The following is a 21,843-nucleotide window of genomic DNA, read 5'->3' as shown; positions in this document are numbered from 1 at the left end:
CACCGCACTCTAAGTCACCCGCCGCGGTGGCATAGTGTTGCTTCTGGCGTTCGCCTACTGATCCTAAAGTCGCGGCATCGAATCCCTTCCGCGGCGGCCGCATCTCGTTTACGGTCAAATGCAAAAATGCCGGAGTGCTGCGCGATGTGAGCGCACGTTAAGGAATACCGGGAGCCCAGCGTTTTGGCGTGGGCGTATGTGTTGTTGAACTGCAGATTGCTCATATCATCTTCTACGTGATTTTAGGAGAGATATACAAAACTTCGCCGTTCTGACCCCTAGCAGCTGCAATTAGTGGGTCGTTTCCGTTATTTTCTGCCCAGCCTGGGCAAGCGTTAGAAAGAGAGATATTTTAATTAACTCATTGTCTTGCGCTCCAGCATCGGCGGATATGCGGTTGCAGACCTTGCTGCCGCATTAATATCATCGCATTTAATTGCTAGCAGGTACTTATTGCGTATACAACTTCGAACAGCGACAGAATTCTAGCAGTGTGATGAAAACTTAGCAAAAGTAAAGACCAGGGTGGAATTACTGTATCAGACACAACGTCCTGTTGAGTTAGTCTCTCCCTCCTATCGTTGTCTTCGCATGCGGCTAGCTTTTTTTGTCTGGTGAATACATGAAGGACAATAAACTCTAGGAGATAAAACGTGTGCAGCGCTAAATGACTAGGACGAGGACAGGATTTAAATCTTGATTTCGACCAGCTTCAATACTGACCATCAAATCTAATAATAATAATAATAATTGGTTTTTGGGGAAAGGAAATGGCGCAGTATCTGTCTCATATATCGTTGGACACCTGAACCGCGCCGTAAGGGAAGGGATAAGGGAGGGAGTGAAAGAAGAAAGGAAGAGAGAGGTGCCGTAGTGGAGGGTTCCGGAATAATTTCGACCACCTGGGGATCTTTAACGTGCACTGACATCGCACAGCACACGGGCGCCTTAGCGTTTTTCCTCCATAAAAACGCAGCCGCCGCGGTCGGGTTCGAACCCGGGAACTCTGGATCAGTATTCGAGCGCCCTAACCACTGAGCCACCGCGGCGGGGCGACCATCAAATCTAAGATCGCACACCTCACTACGCCGATACACACTCTTTCTCTATCGCTTTGATAGCGCTGTCGATGGAGAGCTGTCGGGTTAACGATTGAGAGCCAAGGTTTGAGATTTCCTCTGCCTCCATAACCTCGCGTTTATCAGCACTGACTTGTCAACGTTAAGAGCACAGCCGCCTTTTTTTCACTCTGAAGGACGAGTTGACCTTACTATCACGTGTGTGCATTGTTCTAATGCTCTCGCAGTCCGCTATTAAGGAACTTGCCTGTCTGGCCTACGTGCTTGTTGTCATATGTCAGCGAAGTCATGCCACTGCACATGTCACAAGTGCGACCTGCGCTCATTTGCGCACCCTGAGATCCTGCACAGGCGTTTAACTTCCTACAGAGCTTTTACAGCCTTCGGGGACCGAACAAAAACCAGTTCTATACTTTTCGACCGCAGTGTCTCTTATAGCCGAAACTCTTCTTCGGGGCGAGGAACTCGACATATACATCTACCAACCTATCACATGCCCAGCAATTGTGGACAAAAGCATTTTTGAGCGGGAAACCGTTTATGAACGCAATTTTTTCACATAATACAAGGTTTCACTATAGCAATCAATATATAAGCAGATCAGCCGACTGCAGTCTTGTATTTCTTTTTTTCACATAATACAAGGTTTCACTATAACAATCAATATATAAGCAGATCAGCCGACTGCAGTCTTGTATTTTTTCTTCTTCACATAATACAACGTTTCATTATAACAATCAATATATAAGCAGATCACCCGACGGCAGTCTTGTATTTTTTCTTCTTCACATAATACAAGGTTTCACTAAAATCAATATATAAGCAGATCACCCGACTGCAGTCTTGTATTTTTTCTTCTTCACATAATACAAGGTTTCACTATAATCAATATATAAGCAGATCACCCGACGGCAGTCTTGTATTTTTTCTTCTTCACATAGCACAAGGTTTCACTATAACAATCAATATATAAGCAGATCACCTGACAGCAGTCTTGTATTTTTTCTTCACATAATACAAGGTTTCACTATAACAATCAATATATAAGCAGATCACCCGACAGCAGTCCTGTATTTTTTCTTCTTCACATAACACAAGGTTTCACTATAACAATCAAAATATAAGCAGATCACCCGACGGCAGTCTTGTATTTTTTCTTCTTCACACAATACAAAGTTTCACTATAGCAATCAATATATAAGCAGATCACCCGACGGCAGTCTTGCATTTTTCTTCTTCACTTAATACAAGGTTTCACGATAACAATCAATATATAAGCAGATCACCCGACGGCAGTCTTGCATTTTTTCTTCTTCACTTAATACAAGGTTTCACTATAACAATCAATATATAAGCAGATCACCCGACTGCAGTCTTGTATTTTTTCTTCTTCACATAACACAAGGTTTCACGATAACAATCAATATATAAGCAGGTCACCCGACGGCAGTCTTGTATTTTTTCTTCTTCACATAACACAAGGTTTCACTATAGCAATCAATATATAAGCAGATCACCCGATGGCAGTCTTGTATTTTTTCTTCTTCACATAGCACAAGGTTTCACTATAACAATCAATATATAAGCAGATCACCCGACAGCAGTCTTGTATTTTTTCTTCACATAATACAAGGTTTCACTATAACAATCAATATATAAGCAGATCACCCGACAGCAGTCCTGTATTTTTTCTTCTTCACATAACACAAGGTTTCACGATAACAATCAATATATAAGCAGGTCACCCGACTGCAGTCTTGTATTTTTTCTTCTTCACTTAATACAAGGTTTCACTATAACAATCAATATATAAGCAGATCACCCGACTGCAGTCCTGTATTTTTTCTTCTTCACATAACACAAGGTTTCACGATAACAATCAATATATAAGCAGGTCACCCGACGGCAGTCTTGTATTTTTTCTTCTTCACATAATACAAGGTTTCACTATAACAATCAATATATAAGCAGGTCACCCGACGGCAGTCTTGTATTTTTTCTTCTTCACTTAATACAAGGTTTCACTATAACAATCAATATATAAGCAGGTCACCCGACGGCAGTCTTGTATTTTTTCTTCTTCACATAACACAAGGTTTCACTATAACAATCAATATATAAGCAGGTCACCCGACGGCAGTCTTGTATTTTTTCTTCTTCACTTAATACAAGGTTTCACTATAACAATCAATATATAAGCAGGTCACCCGACGGCAGTCTTGTATTTTTTCTTCTTCACTTAATACAAGGTTTCACTATAACAATCCATATATAAGCAGATCACCCGACGGCAGTCTTGTATTTTTTCTTCTTCACATAACACAAGGTTTCGCTATAACAATCAATATATAAGCAGATCACCCGACGGCAGTCTTGTATTTTTTCTTCTTCACATAACACAAGGTTTCACTATAACAATCAATATATAAGCAGATCACCCGACTGCAGTCTTGTATTTTTTCTTCTTCACATAACACAAGGTTTCACGATAACAATCAATATATAAGCAGATCACCCGACGGCAGTCTTGTATTTTTTCTTCTTCACTTAATACAAGGTTTCACTATAACAATCAATATATAAGCACATCACCCGACTGCAGTCTTGTATTTTTTCTTCTTCACATAACACAAGGTTTCACGATAACAATCAATATATAAGCAGATCACCCGACGGCAGTCTTGTATTTTTTCTTCTTCACATAGCACAAGGTTTCACTATAACAATCCATATATAAGCAGGTCACCCGACGGCAGTCTTGTATTTTTTCTTCTTCACATAACACAAGGTTTCGCTATAACAATCAATATATAAGCAGATCGCCCGACGGCAGTCTTGTATTTTTTCTTCTTCACATAACACAAGGTTTCACTATAGCAATCAATATATAAGCAGATCACCCGACGGCAGTCTTGTATTTTTTCTTCTTCACATAGCACAAGGTTTCACTATAACAATCAATATATAAGCAGATCACCCGACAGCAGTCTTGTATTTTTTCTTCTTCACTTAATACAAGGTTTCACTATAACAATCAATATATAAGCAGATCACCCGACAGCAGTCCTGTATTTTTTCTTCTTCACATAACACAAGGTTTCACTATAACAATCAAAATATAAGCAGATCACCCGACGGCAGTCTTGTATTTTTTCTTCTATTCACGTTTTTGCTATCGTCCGAACTGTTCCTTATTGGTTTTCTATGCCAGTCTCAGCTGTTCGATGCGATCGCTGGAAACACTTTAAAAGAAAAATTCTGCTACATATCTGAATAATGGGTCATTACCTTGAATATTTCTACAGCAGTGCCTTACGATTTTCCAATTTTCAAAATTTTGGCCGAGAATGCTGAACTTGACTTACACAACTGCCAGCTGACCAATCTTCCTTAGCCGATGTGAGACATTAACAAGCAGGTATCACCGCTGCGATGGCTCAGTAGTTGCAGCTTACATCAGTAGATACACTAGACCACGTGACACACAAGACACACAAGGTTTCCGTTTAGCCATGCCGAGCGAAGTGCGCGCCTCAATGGCCTGTTTTCGATGTTTTGTAGACAGTTCATGTACATAGAACATTGCACCGCTATTATAAATACCGTGCTGAGGAAAACAAATTCCTCAACGGCATAGGGGTATCGGGTCTGACTCGCAAACCTATAGGATCATGGGTTCGATTCCCAACTAATTATCGCAATTTTTGTTCCGGTGTAATTAATTTGCTTGACATCCTTATATGTCATAATGACCGTTCAGTCATAGAGCAACCTAGATTTCACAATTTCATTGAAGTCATATATTTTTGTTCCTCATCTCAATACGTGATGCCACCAGTTTTGCGATTAATACGGATTTTACTCGACATCCCAACGCCAACTACCGCGGTTTCTCCGCTGTCGCGTAAAAACGCGCTTCTTTCGCTATGGGCTGTATCTCACGTTGAATCTATCGGTGTCAATAGCAGGCAGTTACTTATTTATTGCTTGGTTAAATGTGACCTCACCGATGTGTTAGCTTCCGGTGCCTCCGTGATGTTGTGCCCATCATTTCTCAACATCGGCTGACTGAAGCGGCGTCTCTGAATCTTCGCTGCGACAATCGACAGCCAGCGGCGTTTGCGCAATAGGCGTTGGCGGCGTAGATTACTGAATGCCCCAGATCTCTATAGAAGCGATAAAAACTGCCAACTGTTTCCGGCCGATGCGCAAGCACTGACAGAGTATCGCAGCTTCACCCGCTCGGCGTGAGTTTAGTAATTGCAATGTAGTAATAATTCGTAATAAAGAGACAAACTTCGAAATAGCTGTCTCACATATATCTCGGTGGACACCCGAACCGCGCCGTAATGGAAGGGGCAAAAGAGGGAGTGAACGAAGAAAGGAAGGAAGAGGTGCCGCAGTGGAGGTCTCCGCAATGATTTCGGCCACCTGGGCGCCTATTACCGCCTCCATCGAAACGCGGCCGCCGCGGCCGGGTTCGAACCCGGGAACTCCGGCTCAAGAGCCGAACGCGCTAACCACTGAGCCACCAAGGCGGGTTTTGGGGTGGGCCAAATTCCGAATTTTGGTGGTTCTCGAATTTTAAACTTTGGCGGTGCCCTATGATTGGCCCAATGGTGGTGGCGTGGTGTTGATGACCCCACGACCCTCTCAATCGCATTCATAGGTAGCGGGGAGTCCCCATACCCTAGACTGGTGCAGTGGTGCAGCGGTTAAGTGACGTGCCACTGCCCCTGCAGGTGGCTGCTTCCAAGACAGCCTCCGGTGTGGTTTGTGCGACCTATTTTGATCTTGCCGAGCTCCCGCAAGGCTCATGCGCAGCGGCACGTTGCAACTGCATTGAATATGGCAACGACGGGCAGTTTGCTCGCCCTCCGATTGGCAGGTTGATTTGACGTAACAAGCTCACGTGACCTTATAATTTTGGCGGTGCTTTTTAAGTGGTTTGTTGGGGTAGCGTAGCCCTGATGACGTAAAGAGAATGGACCAATCGGGGAATTTCTTTACGGAGAAAGCGTAAAAATTCGTTTAAAAAAAGGGTAGTGGAAAGGTAGTAAGTGCAGCTGTTCCTAATTCTGACTTCGCTTTACTACTTTTTTACGAACCATTCACTACCCTCTTCAAGGTATTGTTAGAAACCGTAGCCCTTGCAAATTTTTACTAACTATGGTGGCTTGTTACTAACTAGTTAGTAACCGTTCCTTTCCCCCTAAAGTAGAGCCATAAAATATAACTAACACATACTGTTGTGTGCATAAATTGGTTTTGCGATTAGACATTTATGCAGGGCGTGCGATTAAGTAGACCGAGCTGTTTCTAGAATCTCTTCTTCTTAATTAACGCTGCTATATTAGCTCAACGGGTAAGAGACAAAGTGACTGAGAGTCAGATTTACGGAGCATACAAGAATGAGAAAGATTTACCTGCGCACGCGCAGTGCACGTGTGACCCTTTATGTTGTGTGCTTTTCTTGCATTCTGGATCTTTGTGTGTGCCCGGTCAGGTTGTTTGATGCCATCACCTCACATAGCTTGTGCATGTAATGCGCAGTAAGCCTAAATCAAAGCGAGTGATCTACGGCCAGCGCGCTCTGACTAGTTTCGGGAATTCGTCAAACTGATTACGAAGCTTTTTTATTTATTCAGCATGCACAAATGTCAACAAGCCACGCCAGCACATCGTGCGAAGAACCTAGAAACATATACGAAAAGTTTCTACCTATTTTCTTAGCATACTACTATCTTTTTGTTTGCGACTTTAGTGCTCTTCACTGGCTTCTTGAGGCAGTACTGGCTAGTAGTTATTTATTAGTGGATTCTCCGACCTTTTTCTTAAGAGAGTAATATATGCTTCCCATTAGTAACTACAGCTAGTGACTAGGTAGCAGCCATTACTAACCTAACCGCTACTAACTACTGGTAGCACTAAAAGGGTAGTAACATATGTAAACCAGTTACTACCCCAAACTTGGTAGTACTACTACCTTTTTTCTGGAAGTGAACTGCATGACGACAGTGTAAGTGCTATCGCATTAAACGGTGAATACTCCGCATGGTTTGAATCAGGCGTGTGCACCGTCATGGTCATCCCATCTACGTACAGCACAGGCATAATGCCTCTATCATTAAGCAACAATTAGCCCAGCCCCGCGCCAGCTCTGACCGCCCTATCGCCGCTTACTTGCTAATATGTTTTGGGAGCATCTTGAATTTTGGAACTAGGTAGAACCCCATTTACACCCCGTTTACGTGAACCGCGTTTACGTCAACCCGACAGTGGCGGATCGAGTCAGGCGTCGGGCTGAGAAAGGTTGCCCCAACTCGACAGCTGCCCGTATACGTAAACTCGATACCAGCGAGTTAGCCCTTGAGTAAAACGGCTCCTTTCAACTGCTGCTCCTGCTCTTTCTTGCAGAACATCATTTCCTTACGCAAGAGAGGGGATCAAGTTGAATCTGCAGAGGAGGTCCGTGAGTCAACCCAACTTTGTCGTCGGGTTGACTGGGCCCGACCCCTCGAATCCTAGAGCCAACTCGATGGCGTTTACATGAATCCGCTAAGCTGTTTTCTGCCCGAAAAGCGAACTCGGCTCAGTCCTATTGCAACCCGACCGGTTGCAACATCACTGTTGCAACCCGTGGCTTCGGTCACGTTCTCGTTTAAAGGCTGAAGTCATTCCGCTCAAAAAATCATCTGAACCAGCTAGCCCGACGGAAAGCAGCTCTTAATCTCATCCACCACTTGACTCTCAGCCGCACCCTACTACGTTTGGCATCCTTTTAAATCGACTGCGTCACCATAAGGTGACTGTTATCTGCTCTCCGCGTTCCGCGCCCTGCCCCGACCTTCTCGCCGCTTCTAGGGTGTGCGTGTGTGTTTTGATTGCGTGCGAGTGTGCGTGGGGTCGGGGGGGGGGGGGTAAATTCAACCCACATGTGCTCGAGACAATGCTGTCACAGCACATTACACGCCTGCTAACAGCTGCCGTCGATTCAGATGTTCTAGGTAGTGTAAATCAAAAGAAGATCAGTTAAGTTTATATAAAGCAGACCACTGTGTACAACTAAACACGTCAGGTTTTCCCCACAGGTACCCGATGTCCCCGGTTCGCAGGCTTTATCCGTACCTAACGGTTAATAAAGATTAACACGCAGCACTTTTAAAATTACAGCTGTGTCCGGGAGTCGTACGTAATGCGCGTGAATAAGAAAAAAATTGATGGCTATTTAGCATTGCTAAGCACGAAATATTGCGCGAAAGCAGGTTTTTGCAAGTAGACACCACCGCCACGTGCAAGTAGACACCACCGCCAATTTTTGTCTATTCATAGTGTGTAGACAAGTCTACTAAATTTGTATGGCCATAAATCTATAGACTGTCTATCGGATTTGTATTGCCTATAGACTATTCTCTTGGATTGGTCTATAGACAGCCTATAAACTTCATATACAGAAGTCTATCGACAATCTATAGACTGTCTAAATCAATTTTTGCAATGGTGGTGTCCTGTAGTCAAAGCCGCGCAAAACAAGCCTCTTTAATCAAACTATATCACAACTGGGGGCTCTAACTAAATGTTCTGCGTATTTTTGATTTAATGAAAAGAGGGTATACAATCACTAGCAATATGAGACGGAACAAATTTTAATCAATCATTTTTTGATTACCCTATCACTGTGTGTGACAAGCATAGCGATTTCTGTTTTCAAAACCAATTTTCCTGTTGGCGCATAACACTCAGAACTGATTACCACATTTTGTCGAGAAATAACGAGAAAAAATGCACAACGTTCAGTTGGGCGAGTTGGTATATATGCATATTTTGTAAAACAGCGCGAACAACGTCGGACAAGAACAAGAAGGACATGGGACGAGCGCTGACTCTCAACTAAGGTTTTATTAGAAACACCTGGTGCTTATAAAGGGAGAAACATACATAGAGTACATCACATGATACGCTAAAAGCGATAAAAATGAGGCAGAGAAGCACGCGACGCTTATGACAAAGAGATAGCTTTTCTTGGTGGCCTTCGAGCGTCGCGTGCTTCTCTGCCTCATGTTTTATCGCTTTTAGCGTATCATGTGATGTACTCTGCGTATGTATCTCCCTTTATAAGCACCAGGTGTTGCTAATAAAACCTTAGTTGAGAGTCAGCGCTCGTCCCGTGTCCTTGTTCTTGTCCGACGTTGTCCGCGCTGTTTTACAAAAGGAGAAAAACTTGCAATTGTGTGCAATAAGTTCGTTCCCTTTTATGCTGCTCACGACTGTACATGATGAGCTCTATTGGTTCGAGCCAATATTGCGCTGCAGAGGCGGAACTCATCCGTGTACAAAATTAGTTCCACGGTTTGCCTTTTTCACGTTCATTTCCGCGGCGGAATCCTGTCTTTTGTTTTCCTGATATCGCCGCCATTGTGACGAGAGCTCGCATATTACACCTGTGTTTCACGCTACCGGCCAGCCGAATGAATAAGGGTTTAAAAAAACGAAAATTTATCACCAGCGCGTGTAAACAGGACTACGCTGGACAAAGGTCGGCAGTGACATTTGGCCCATATTTGTCTCTGTTAGCCTCCAATCACCGATAGAAGCTGCAGACGGCACATTCATTTCCGGCCCGGGCATTGCACACCGAATGAACATCGGACTATACGAATTAAAGAGCAAAATAATGAATTACTAAAAACAAACTTAGCTAACAACGCTTTCTATATTTGTTCGCAGTAAGCGTTTATTTCATGGCCAGATATAGCATATATATTCGAGCTCAGTTATAACGGCCGCAGATATAACGAACGATCGCTTATTACAAACGAGTAGTGCGCTACTGTAAAATATGCATTAGGGCAATGGCGATTCCTCTCATGTTAAGGCGAACAACTGCGGCTGTATCATTCTTTTATAAAGAACGAATAGGCCGCGTAAATTCACCCCCGAAGTCGAAAAATACGCGCTTCCCGCTTAAAGCGGAGACCTAAGAGCACCTCTCAGAGCCCCCGCAACACCACCCTGTAAAGCATGTCGACCCATGGAAGAACGAAAAAGGCGGCATTGAAATTGTAGGCAACCGCCGTCCAAGCGCGCGCCGATTTCCTATAATTTAGTTCAGTCATTGTATGCGTGTACGTCTACTGGGTGGTGCGTCCCAAAAGGAAGCCACGTTGGGCGCGAGACAGTGGCCGCGTCGAAAGCTAAGCTATGCTGTGCATGGTGGTGGATCAATTAACGGCAGTGATTGACCTAGCATTTCTTGTGTTGTACGCGAAAGAATGCCGAATACAGATTGATTAATTGGTTAAATGATTGATTGGAAGATGCTGAATACAGATTGATTGATTGATTGATTGATTCATTTGTTCAATGATTGTTTGATTGATTTATTGATTGATTGATTGGTTGGTTGGTTGGTTGGTTGGTTGACCGATTGATCGATTGATTGGTTGACCAATTGATTGATTCACTGATTAATTTGAAAACCTTGAATGCATTGCTGGCCACATAGGTCATGTGGTATGCGTCGCCTGCCCGTCGACTTCACCTTTTGTGCTGATACCACGTGCAGGCAGAGCAAAGTAGCTGACAATGCAGCTGATACGTTCTTTGCGCACGCGCGCTGCGCTGCTTTCGTCGCTGCTTGGGGCGAGACACGATAGATGACGCTGTCGGAGGATGCACATGACCATTCATATGTTCATTTGTATCATCTAGTTGTTCATGCATAGCTGGATGTGACATCAGATAACCACGTTCGTGCGGAACAACATCGCGGAGCGGATTGCGTACCGAGGAAGCCGTTGTACCAAAAGCACGAGCGCTCCCTTACCTCTAGAATTCTAATTAATACGGCCCAACTTCCACCAGCCCCCGTGCACGATTCAACCACGATCAGTTTTATTGCATCCTTAAAGCATATATATGGCAGCAGGAATCTCAGCGAAGAGAACACGACTGCCTCGGAGAGCGTGGAAAACGCAGCGGTAGTGTCTGCTTCGAAGAAATGGACGCGCATAACGCGGTTTTTAAGGAATAAACGCTACTTTAGGCGAACTTAGCATTTCTGGCTGCAATAATGTGAGTCCACTTAATACGAACATCGAATACAAGGAACGCTTTCCGCGTGATCTGCAGGTTCGTTCTAAGTGGGCTCGACTGTACTGTCTTTGTCGAAAGTGGTCTGCTTCTGAGCCCTGCAGCAGTTCGGCTCGCGTTGCATATTCAGGGACCCTGATCTCACGAGGGCAGGAGGAACTTAAGTCCTCAACTCTCCCAAGACTGCAAAGTGTGCTAAAGAGCCCCGCTACTGGAATTGGAAACAAACTCCTTGGGCTGTAAATTTTTTGCAAAGACTGTGATTAGGCGCATACAGAAAGTACAGACTGTAGGGTGCCAAACTCTCGGGAAGAAATCTAGAAGAGTGCGGTGAGGTGGTAGTTGGTACGACATTATGAGAACAATGAAAAACTGCGCAAAAAAGGACGGGACAGGAGAGAAGAACCACACGGGACAAGCGCAGACTATCAACCGGTTTATTGCACCAACGCCTCCTCCCTTCAACAACAAAGCGCTTGAATCAACTTGAACCAACCACAAAAATGATGGCTTTTGTCTCTGTGGTTGGTGCGCATGCACTTTGTTGTCGAAGGAAGGAGGCGTAGGTGCAATAAACCAGTTGTTAGTCTTCGCTTGTCGCGTGTGGTTCTTCTCTCCTGTCAAGTCCTTTTTGCGCAGTTATTAATTGTTCTCATAATGTCGGGAGGAAACAAACGAAAACAGGACACACGATCACTCACAAGTTGCGCCAGAAAAATATTTCCACTTCACCAAATGCTGCAACAATTCGCCCCATGGTGCACACTCAAAGTTTTGATAGACATGTCGATACGCTGCCTCTGAGAGCAAACTTGGTCGCACTGCACATGTTTATTCAAACAACCCATCCCCCAGACAGCTTGTTCATTGTGAGTCCGTTATTCTCTGTCTATCTGAATGCATACACATGCCCATGCCTAAGTGTATGTATAGCGTATGAACATGCGTATGTAAATAGGCGTCTACGTGTAGCGCGTGTGCTTGTATATGTGCCAGTGTGTGCGCGTGTGTCCGCAGTGTGGCCGTGTATACACACGCGTGCGCTATTAAGACAGAACGAAGGACAGTCTCCAGCTAGAAACGAATAGGGGAGAGTGCGTAGCGTATCCGCATCACCGAAACGTGGAGGAATAGCTGTGGTGCCCAGCCTCACAGTGCGGCTCTTTTTGTAGCGATAACTACACTACGGTAACGTTTCGAGCCTTCAGCGTGGCGGCGCCGCCACCCTGTGGCTGCGCCGCCACGCTGTCACGTGGTGCGGAGCAGCTGCCGGCAGCGTGGCGCCGTGGCCGATCACGTGGTTGGTCACGTGACCAAGTTTTCACTCGGCCAGCTGCAGCTATTCCTTCACTCCAGGTTTAACCAGAGCTAAACCACCACTAATTTTTTTTGTGTTATAGGCAGCGGTGCTCATACGGTACTATAGAGCAACCTCGTTTAAACAGACCCTGTTAGTATCCAAGATTTACGTCCTTTGTGGAACAATTCTGTAGATTACAAATGCTACTGCCATAACAAACTTCGATGTAGTTATGAGAGAGGGTGTTAGCACGGGCATAGGTTACAAACCTATAGTTTCCTAAAGGCCACAACTAGTACACTGAATTTGTAGGTCTCAAGAAGAAGCTACAGAAGCTTTGACTTTTATGATGTGCAGTTATGAGAGAGGGTATGAAAACCAGCATAGCTTACGAACCCTAATTATCTAAAACTTTGACTAAGACGTATGACTAATTGCTTGACACCTCAACCTCACCAGTTGAGGTTGAGGTCCCCTGAGACGCCCTCACCTCACTTTTCCTGAGGCTACTGCCGACCTAATTAAACCTTAAATTGTAAGGTTGAGGTCGGCTGCTCTACTTAAGAAAACAAACAAGAACAAAACAAAAAGCGATTAAGGTTTTCAGCCAAAAACAATTATGAGAATCCTGTAAGACAAAAAAGCCAAAATGATGATCGTATTATTTAAAAAGGTGTGAACAGACACTATCGATGCGCAAACAGTAGGGGAAGCTTATAATCTGGGAGGAACCCTCGGAGAGCTTATGGACTGCGGGCAGGGGTGTCCCATACGCGGTTACCGCCAGTACATCGGTGACTACTTTATATGTGTCAAGACTTGGCAACCTGCTTCGTGTATACTTGTTCATATTGGAAGCCTCTCACTCATTCACAGGCGAGCCGGCAATTGACAAACACAGCCTTTCTACACCATCTACCAGAAATTGGGACGAGGGGGGAGGTATTCACGATACTCTTTTCAGGCTAGAAAATAGTCACCGTATATAAAGAAACTGGCCGTCGATGTACTTTCAAATGCTATGGCTACGCAGACGCATATCAGTATATTTCGATTCTCTAGCTCTATCCAGCGTAGCGAAATGACTCAGCGTAAATAACAAATTTGTCCCAGAGCAAACGCTCTTTTCAGTCTTCTGTATGATGCCTTCGAAAACATTTAACAAGCTGCGACTGTAGTACACCAAGAGAGGCCTGTTGTATTTGTCTGTGTAGCAGCGATCGGCTTCTTTTGTTAAAGCGAAATCATTACATGGCTCAGTTTCAAGGTCAAATCCGCAAAAAGTGTTCGCAAAAAACGGCACCATGTGACGTCACGAACCGACGAGTCAAGCGACGAAGATGATGGCATCACATAATTAATGCTAATTCACGAAATTAGGTGCTGCTAAGAATAATTAGTATAATTAGTGCTGACATCATATGTGTGACGTCATACCATGTCTCGTGACAACGATGTAATGTGACGTCAAACGTATAGTCACGTGACGACGATGTAATATAACGTCACACCCAGTCACGTGACAACGATGTAATTTCACGTCATTCCAGGCCCCCGCCCACTCTCCTCCCACCCCTATTTCAGGATCAATACGAATCCCACATTATTACACATGCGCGCATGACGCATTACAAAGAGTGCCCGCAACCCGGTCCACATTAATGACATTCGGACTGTCCAGCAGGTAAACGCGCCAGACATCATGTATGACATACTGCAAAGATCATGCAGTGACACATGCCGTTGACCCTCTAGATGATGGCGAGGATGATTATGATGCTAATAGTGTATCTTTATGAGCCCTGGGAAGTGTGATATACCGTTACCAAATTAAAAGTTACCAGTATAAGATTAAATGTTGCACATTACCCAACAACCAAAGACGATTATTGCGCGGGAAAACAGGAATACCTGTAGCTTATAATTGAGGATGGTGATTTTGATGTTCCTGGGGGGTGAATACCCTCCCCCGTTTCTGCCACTTCCCTCCAGGTGGCAATGGTAATGGTTTCGAAATCCTGGGAATTCTCCGATGACTCGGTGACCCCGCGGCATTTTGAAAGAAAGGGTAGATTACGTCTTCGAACACTGTGCCGAATATTAAAATCACACGGGTCAGAACAACTGGCCTAGAGTGGGCAGTGTGAACCACCGTCTCTGTCAAGAGCACCACGCCTCGCCGCTTAAATATCGCCACAGCTAAATCTTTTTCCGCCCGCCGCTCGCCCCTGAAAAAAAAAAAACAATGCCTAAATATTCTTACTCCTGGACAAAATTGTGGGCACGATTTCGTCAACCAGTCTGAGACAAGCTGCATTAAGCCAATCACTTGTTTTCCTTCAAAACTGAACTAATAAATGGTACGCCTGCATCCTCGACGTTTTTTACCGAGCATTCTGCGATGCCGTTTAAGGTGAACGATGGGTCTCTGCAAAATAGTTAAAGGAAAGATAACGGGCAGTGCCTGGTCGTCCGCAAGGCAGGCCGCCAGCCTAATTGGTCCCATACGAGAAAAGAAAAAAAAACAGAGATTGATTGCAAACGTACAAAAATCGCACACTAAAAACAGAAGCGAAAAACAGCGCGCCGCATTAAACGTCATATTAGACGTTTTGAAATTGTGACTCAGCAACACAGCGCCAGCACGTAATCAGCTCTGTTCACACATCTTCATTAAAAAAGAAAGGAAAAGGAATCAGCTACCACATCACAATACATTTATTATAGTTTTGCATTTTTTCACCGCTGTAGCACCGCTATGCTGGCACGTTCGCCCCTTGCTGCGGTGTTTCGGCATAAGTGAAGTTCCGAGAAGGAACCAGGAACCAGAGACCAAAGAGAGGTTATTCGGAAGGATATAAAAGTGAAATTATATTTGCATCTGCTTGCATTACGAAACGGAAATATGCAGAAGTAGTGTGAGATTCGAAAGGGGAAGAAACCGGTCAAAAGCTTCGACGGAGTTATACACGTTTTTATGGCTTCGTGTTTTTTTAATCAAATCAGCAGGTGTCCTTGTTAGGAACCGCCTGAATCACATTCTCTCGCCTGTGCCGACTGCAACAGTTTCTGTTAAGTTTGCTTGTAATGTACAGCAGGATCCCCTTTACTCGAGTGCAAGGCAAGAGCCATGACGTCAGCGCCGGCAACGAGAATGAACACGAAGCAGTCTTGCTTGGGGCCATGCGCGCTGAGAATTTATTGCATACTTAGAGGGACACTGAGGAGAAATCGAAGTCGGCTTGTATCGATAGAATACCAGCTCCCGATCACAGAAACACCACTCTTACTGAAAACAAAGGTCTTGTAAGGTAGAAAATAGCAAGAACCAAAATGCAGGTACCGCCGCCACAGGCTAATCTCGCAAGTACAAGCGCGATGACGTCATAAGACAAGAGACGCCACCTTGGAGGAGTTTTCCTTACTCCATGGAGCCACGAATCTCTGAGGCTGACAAAGGAAGGTTGCGCGGTTCAATATTGAAGTAAGTTTCGCTTTGAAACCGATAGTGCACTTTTATCACACAAGGAAGACAGACAAAAGACAACCTGAATGTTGGAAGCAAAGGAACTTGCATTGGGGCTAGTTGGTTCATGATTGAAGTTCTGAAAGGCGCAAAAGACACACACATCCCCCTTTTTTCCTGTGTGTGTGTGTGTGTGTGTGTGTGTGTGTGTGTGTGTGTGTGTGTGTGTGTGTGTGTGTGTGTGTGTGTGTGTGTGTGTGTGTGTGTGTGTGTGTGTGTGTGTGTGTGTGTGTGTGTGTGTGTGTGTGTGTGTGTGTGTGTGTGTGTGTGTGTGTGTGTGTGTGTGTGTCTTTTGCGCCTTTCAGAACTTCGAAGCAAAGGAAACCGATGCTTGGTGGCGCCACAGGCGGCCAGGAGAGTTTCGGTTTGTTATGGCGCTTCGCATCTGAGCTTTGCGTGCCCCGTGGTTTTGTTTTTGACGCGCCTCGATTTACAAGCGCCAAACACCAAAGGAACTCCAAGTGCCGCTTTAAGTGCTGGTTAACCTTTGAAGGAGCCTGTTAAGGCTCGTCAATGATCGCCACGGTCGATGAAAAACTATGATGGCACGGTGGTCGGTGATCGTACAAGGCAGTTAGCAGTATAAAGAGCACTTGTGCTCTTCGAACGCTCGCCCGGCGAAACGTTCCCCGCTGCGCCAGTCAACGTCGAACTACTTAACGGAAATCGTTTATTAAGGACAGGAGACAAGATACAAGGCAGCTAAGACAAAGAGATTTGGAACCTGCCGAGACCATGACTCCGCTCTCCTCCAACTCGTTTGTTCGCGGCTCCATTCAAGAGCTTCGGCAATAGGGCGGAGCTGTTCTCTTCGAGCTCGTTCACAGTACGCATCTGAAGGTACATGCAAGTGGACAAGAGAGCCCCATCCAGTGTACCCGTACCTCCGGAAACACACGGAACCATTTGAAGCATCGTGCGTAGGTTTTAGTTTCAAGCCGCCAACTTTAAACACGAGTGCCCTTGAGCACCCATCTGCTTTTGAGCAAAAAAAAAATTAACCTGGCCCTTGCAACCGTGGGAAACCTCCTCGACGCCACCTGCTGCACTGTGCAACAGCGGCGTTCAAGGGATCACAATCCATTGGCCCCAAAGCCTCGGCCAGCCTCCGATGGGCGCGACGCGGCGACCTTGTCCTCGCTCCTCGCGACTCCGCGCACTGGGGTTAAGTTATTTAATTAGCAACGGTTGCTCACTGAGGAAGGGGGAAACGACTTGCCGGTGCCTAACCTAACCGTACTCCCTCAAAAGCATCGCACGCTCTGTGGGGCTGAGGTCGCTGAAATGCAGGCCGGAGTTTTTGCGAGAACTTCGTTGTCGGGTTCGGGAACGGGTTCTATCGTAACGCCGGCCAGACGTCGGTGCAAACGTAAACGAAGCGACGGTAGCGACCCCCGATAGATGCCTTCAACGTGCAGCGGCGGTAGCTTTCATTTCGGCTGCTGCTAAATCGTACCGCTAGCCGACAGAAATCACGGAGTCTGCGTTTACGTCACTTTTCATGTCACTCTGTCCTATGACGTCATAAGAGGACGCCGTGGCGTCATAAGAGAGCGCCGAGTTTGAATCGGAGGGCAGGAAAAACTTTTTCAACATCGAATCGGTTTGGTTTTGGTTTATGGGGGTTTAACGTCCCAAAACGACTCAGGCTATGAGAGACGCCATAGTAAAGGCCTGGCTCCGGAAATTTCGACCACCTGGGGTTCTTTAACGTGCACTAACATCGCACAGCACACGGGCCTCTAGAATTTTGCCTCAATCGAAATTCGACCGCCACGGCCGGGATCGAACCCGCGTCTTTTGGGCCAGCAGCCGAGCGCCATAACCACTCAGTCACCGCGGCGGCTTTTCAACTTCGAATCCAAATTTCTTTGAAATAAATGCATCTTTCGCTCCTGGACAAGCGGCAATAAAGCCATGAAATGCCGAACTATCAGATTTTGATAAAAAAAATGATAGAGTTCTCCTCACTGTACCTTTAATTGTTGGAATAAACTTATTTATTTGCGGCATCAAACAAAGCTACCTCGGGTCAACGTTAGTTATGTGGTTTGCGCGCTCTCGGGAGTTTGAGCCGACCGGCAAGCAGCTACGGGTGCTACGCCAGCGGAAGAAAGGGGAGGGAGGGTGGCGTGCAGTGACAGAAGCACTCCTTCCGGGAAGACCAGAGGGGTGCGTCCTCCTGTCGGCTCGGGCTGAACGGACATTAAAGCGCAGCACCGAAAGAAAAGAGCGGACTGCGCATCCGGTTGTCCAAACAGGGGAAACCGAACACCAAGCGTCATTGCGTGAACACTGTGGTGGTGCGCTGCCAACTCCGCTTCGGAAGCGGCACTCGCTGAAGTAAGACGCGGCAACTGCGAAAAGTCTCGACCTCAAAATTTCGACCTCACTGAAAGACGACCTCACTCATCCTCAAACTCACTCGTGAGGTTGAGGTCTGATTTGCTGACCTCACTCAAAATTTCGAGCCGTCGCCGAGCTCACATGTCGACGTGAGAGTGAGGTCATTTTGAGGTGGAAGTCGTCCTCATGAGGTTGCCCACCTCTGGACACAATTCCAGTCTCCGTTATTCCCCTACGATTCAGTTGTGACGGCGCAACCTTGTGTGCAAAATAATGTCCCAGGTCTAGGACACGCTCGAAGGCCTTGCCACTTGTTGCCTTCCCAGTGGCAATCACTGCGTCTCCTTCGTGGTCTTCCTCATCCAGCTCGAAGTCAGTGGCGGGAATTCTTTCTGCCCCTGAGACTCATTCGGTGCTGATAATTCATCCTGCATCTGTGGAGAACGTGTGCCTGAGCACCTCTTTCACCGGAAACAAAATGAGAGGCGCTGACCACTTACAAAAATATATATTAGGCAGTGCATAGACTGTCCATAAACTTTTGTCTATAAAGTCTATAGTATTTATACAGACAAATCCTTAGCACTAGTCTATAGGCAATACAAATCCTATAGACAGTCTATAGACGGTGTATAGATTGATGGCCATGCCCTTTTAGTAGACTTTTGTCTATAGACAGCCTATATACTATAAACAGACAAAAAGTAATATCCATAGGCAGTTAATGGAGTCTATCAGAAGTCTATAGATAGTCCATAGACTGCATTTGTAAGGGACTGATGCGTGCGGGTGATTTCCAGCACACATGCCTCATCACTGAAAGGTAGGAAAAACTCTCAACGAGACCCTTAATGAGCTTCGTATATTTCTCAGCCGGTCACTTGCTGTTTCGATCTCGTTGCATTGCGTTTTCCTTTAGTCAAAAGCAGAGGTGGGCATTTCACCTCAAAAATCTCGACCCCACCTCAACCTCAAAAACAATTTGCCGACCTCAGTCAACCTCATTAGTTGAGGTTGAGGTCTCCTTAGACACCCTCACCTCACTTTTCCTGAGGCCACTGCTGCCCTCACTCAACCTCATCTCAACTTCATATTGTGAGGTTGAGGTCGGCTGCTCGACCTTCGAAAACAAACGAAAAAGAAAACAAAAAAGCGATTAAGATGTTTTTCAGTCAAACAATTCTGAGAATCCTGTGAGACAGGAAAGCCAAAGTGTGATGGTATTATTTAATACGGCGTGTGCAGACACTATTGTTGTGCACGCAATAGGATAAGCATATAAACTGGGATGAACCCTCAGAGAGTATATGGCCTGTGGACAGGGGTGCCCCATACGCGGTTACCACCAGTACGTCGGTGAGTACTTTATATGTGTAAATATTTGGCAACCTGCTTCGTGTATACTTGTTCGTATTGGAAGCTTCTCGCTCATTCACGCACGAACCGGCAATTGACGAACACAGCCTTTCAACACCATCTACCAGAAATTGGGAGGAGGGGGGAGGTATTCACGACACTCTTTTCAGGCTTGAGAGTAGTTACCGAATATAAAGAAACTGGTTGTCCATGTACTTTCCAATGCGATGGTTATGCAGTCGCATATCAGTATATTTCGATTTTCTAGCTCTATTCGGCATAGCGAGAATGCTATTTTCAGTCCTCTGCATGTTGCCTTCGAAAAAACTTAACAAGCTGCGACTGTAGTGCCCCAACAGAGGCACGTTGTATTTATGTCTGTGTAGAAGCGAGCGGCTTCTTTTATTAATGCGAAAGTGTTAGATGGCTCACTTTCAAGGTCATATCCGCAAAAAAGTGTTCGCAAGAAACGGCGCCGTGCCATGTCACGAGCCGACGAGTCACGCGACGAAGATGACGTCACACAATTATCGCTAATTAATAGAAATAGGAAACGCTAAGACTAGTATAATTAGTGGCGACATCCTGTGATTGTGACATCATACCAGGTCACGTGACAGCGATATAATGTGCCATCAAACATAGTCACGCGACGACGCTGTAATTTGACATCACACCTACTCACGTGACAACGATGTAATTTCTCGCCATACCAGGCGCCCAGGCGCCCATCCACCCCCATTTCAAGATCCATATGGTTCCCGCATTATTACACATGCGCGCATGACGCATTACAAAAAGTGCACACAACCCGGTCCACATTAATGACATTCGTGTTGTCCAGCAGGTAAACGCGCCAGTTCTCATGTGTGACATTCTACAAAGATCATGCAACAACACATGCCTTTTACTCTCGAGATGATGGCGATGATGATGATGCTAACAGTGTATTCCTATGAGCCCGGGGACGTCCGATATACCGCTACCAAATTAAAAGCCACAGTGCCAGAACATTGATTAAATGTTGTACATTACTCAGCAACCGAAGACGATTATTGTGCGGGAAAACAGGAATACCAGTAGCTAATAGTTAAGGATGATGATATTGATGTTCCTGGGAGGTCAAGACCCTCCCCCGTTTCCGCCACTTCCCTCCAGGTGGCGATGGCAATGGTTTCGAAATCCTGGGAATTCTCCGATGACTTGGTGAACCCGCGGCATTTTGAAAGAAAGGGCTAGATTACGTCTTCGAACACTGTGCCGACTATTAAAATCACACGGGTCAAAACAACTGGCCAAGAGTGGGCAGCGTGAACCGCTCCCTCTGTCAAGTGCACCGTGGCTCTCCACTTAAATTTCCCCGCCGCGAATCTTTTTCCTCCCCCCCCCCCCCCCGAGTGAAAAAACCCGCCTAAGTACTCATACGCCTCAACAGAATTCCGCGTACCTTTTCGTGAACCAGTCTGAGACAAGCTGCTTTAAGCCAATCACTTGTTTTTCTTCAAATCTGAACTAATCAATGGGACGCCAGAATCCTCGACGTTTTTTACCCACGAGCACCGAGCGAGCATTCTGCGAAGCCGTTTAAGGTGAACGATGGGTCTCTGCAAAATAGTTAAAGGAAAGATAACGGGTAGTGCCTGGTCGTCTGCCAGGCAGGCCGCCAACCTAACTGATCCCATAAGAGAAAAGAAAAAAAATAGAATGATTTGAAACATACAAACAAAAATCGCACACTAAAAACAGAAGCGAACAACAGTGTGCCGCATTAAATATCATATTGGAAGGTTTGAAACAGCGACTCAGCAGCACAGCGCGAGCATGTAATTTGTTCCATTCCCTCACATTCATTAAAAAAAAGGAAAAGGAATCAGCTAACACATCACCATACATTCATTATAGTTTTGCATTTTTTCGCCGCTGCAACACAGCTACGCTGGTGCGTTCGCCTCGTGTTGCGGTGTTTCGGCATAATAAGTGAATTTCCGAGAAGGAACAAGAAACCGGAGACCAAAAGAGAGGTTATTCGGAAGGATAAAAAAGTGAAATTATATTTGTATCGGCTTGCATTACGGAACGGAAATATACAGAATTAGTTTGAGATTCGAAAGAGGAAGTCACCGATCAAAAGCTTCGACGGTGTT

This window comes from Amblyomma americanum, chromosome 11, assembly GCF_052857255.1.
Source record: "Amblyomma americanum isolate KBUSLIRL-KWMA chromosome 11, ASM5285725v1, whole genome shotgun sequence".
Lineage (NCBI taxonomy): Eukaryota > Metazoa > Arthropoda > Arachnida > Ixodida > Ixodidae > Amblyomma > Amblyomma americanum.
Note: the sequence above shows the minus strand (reverse complement) of the source record.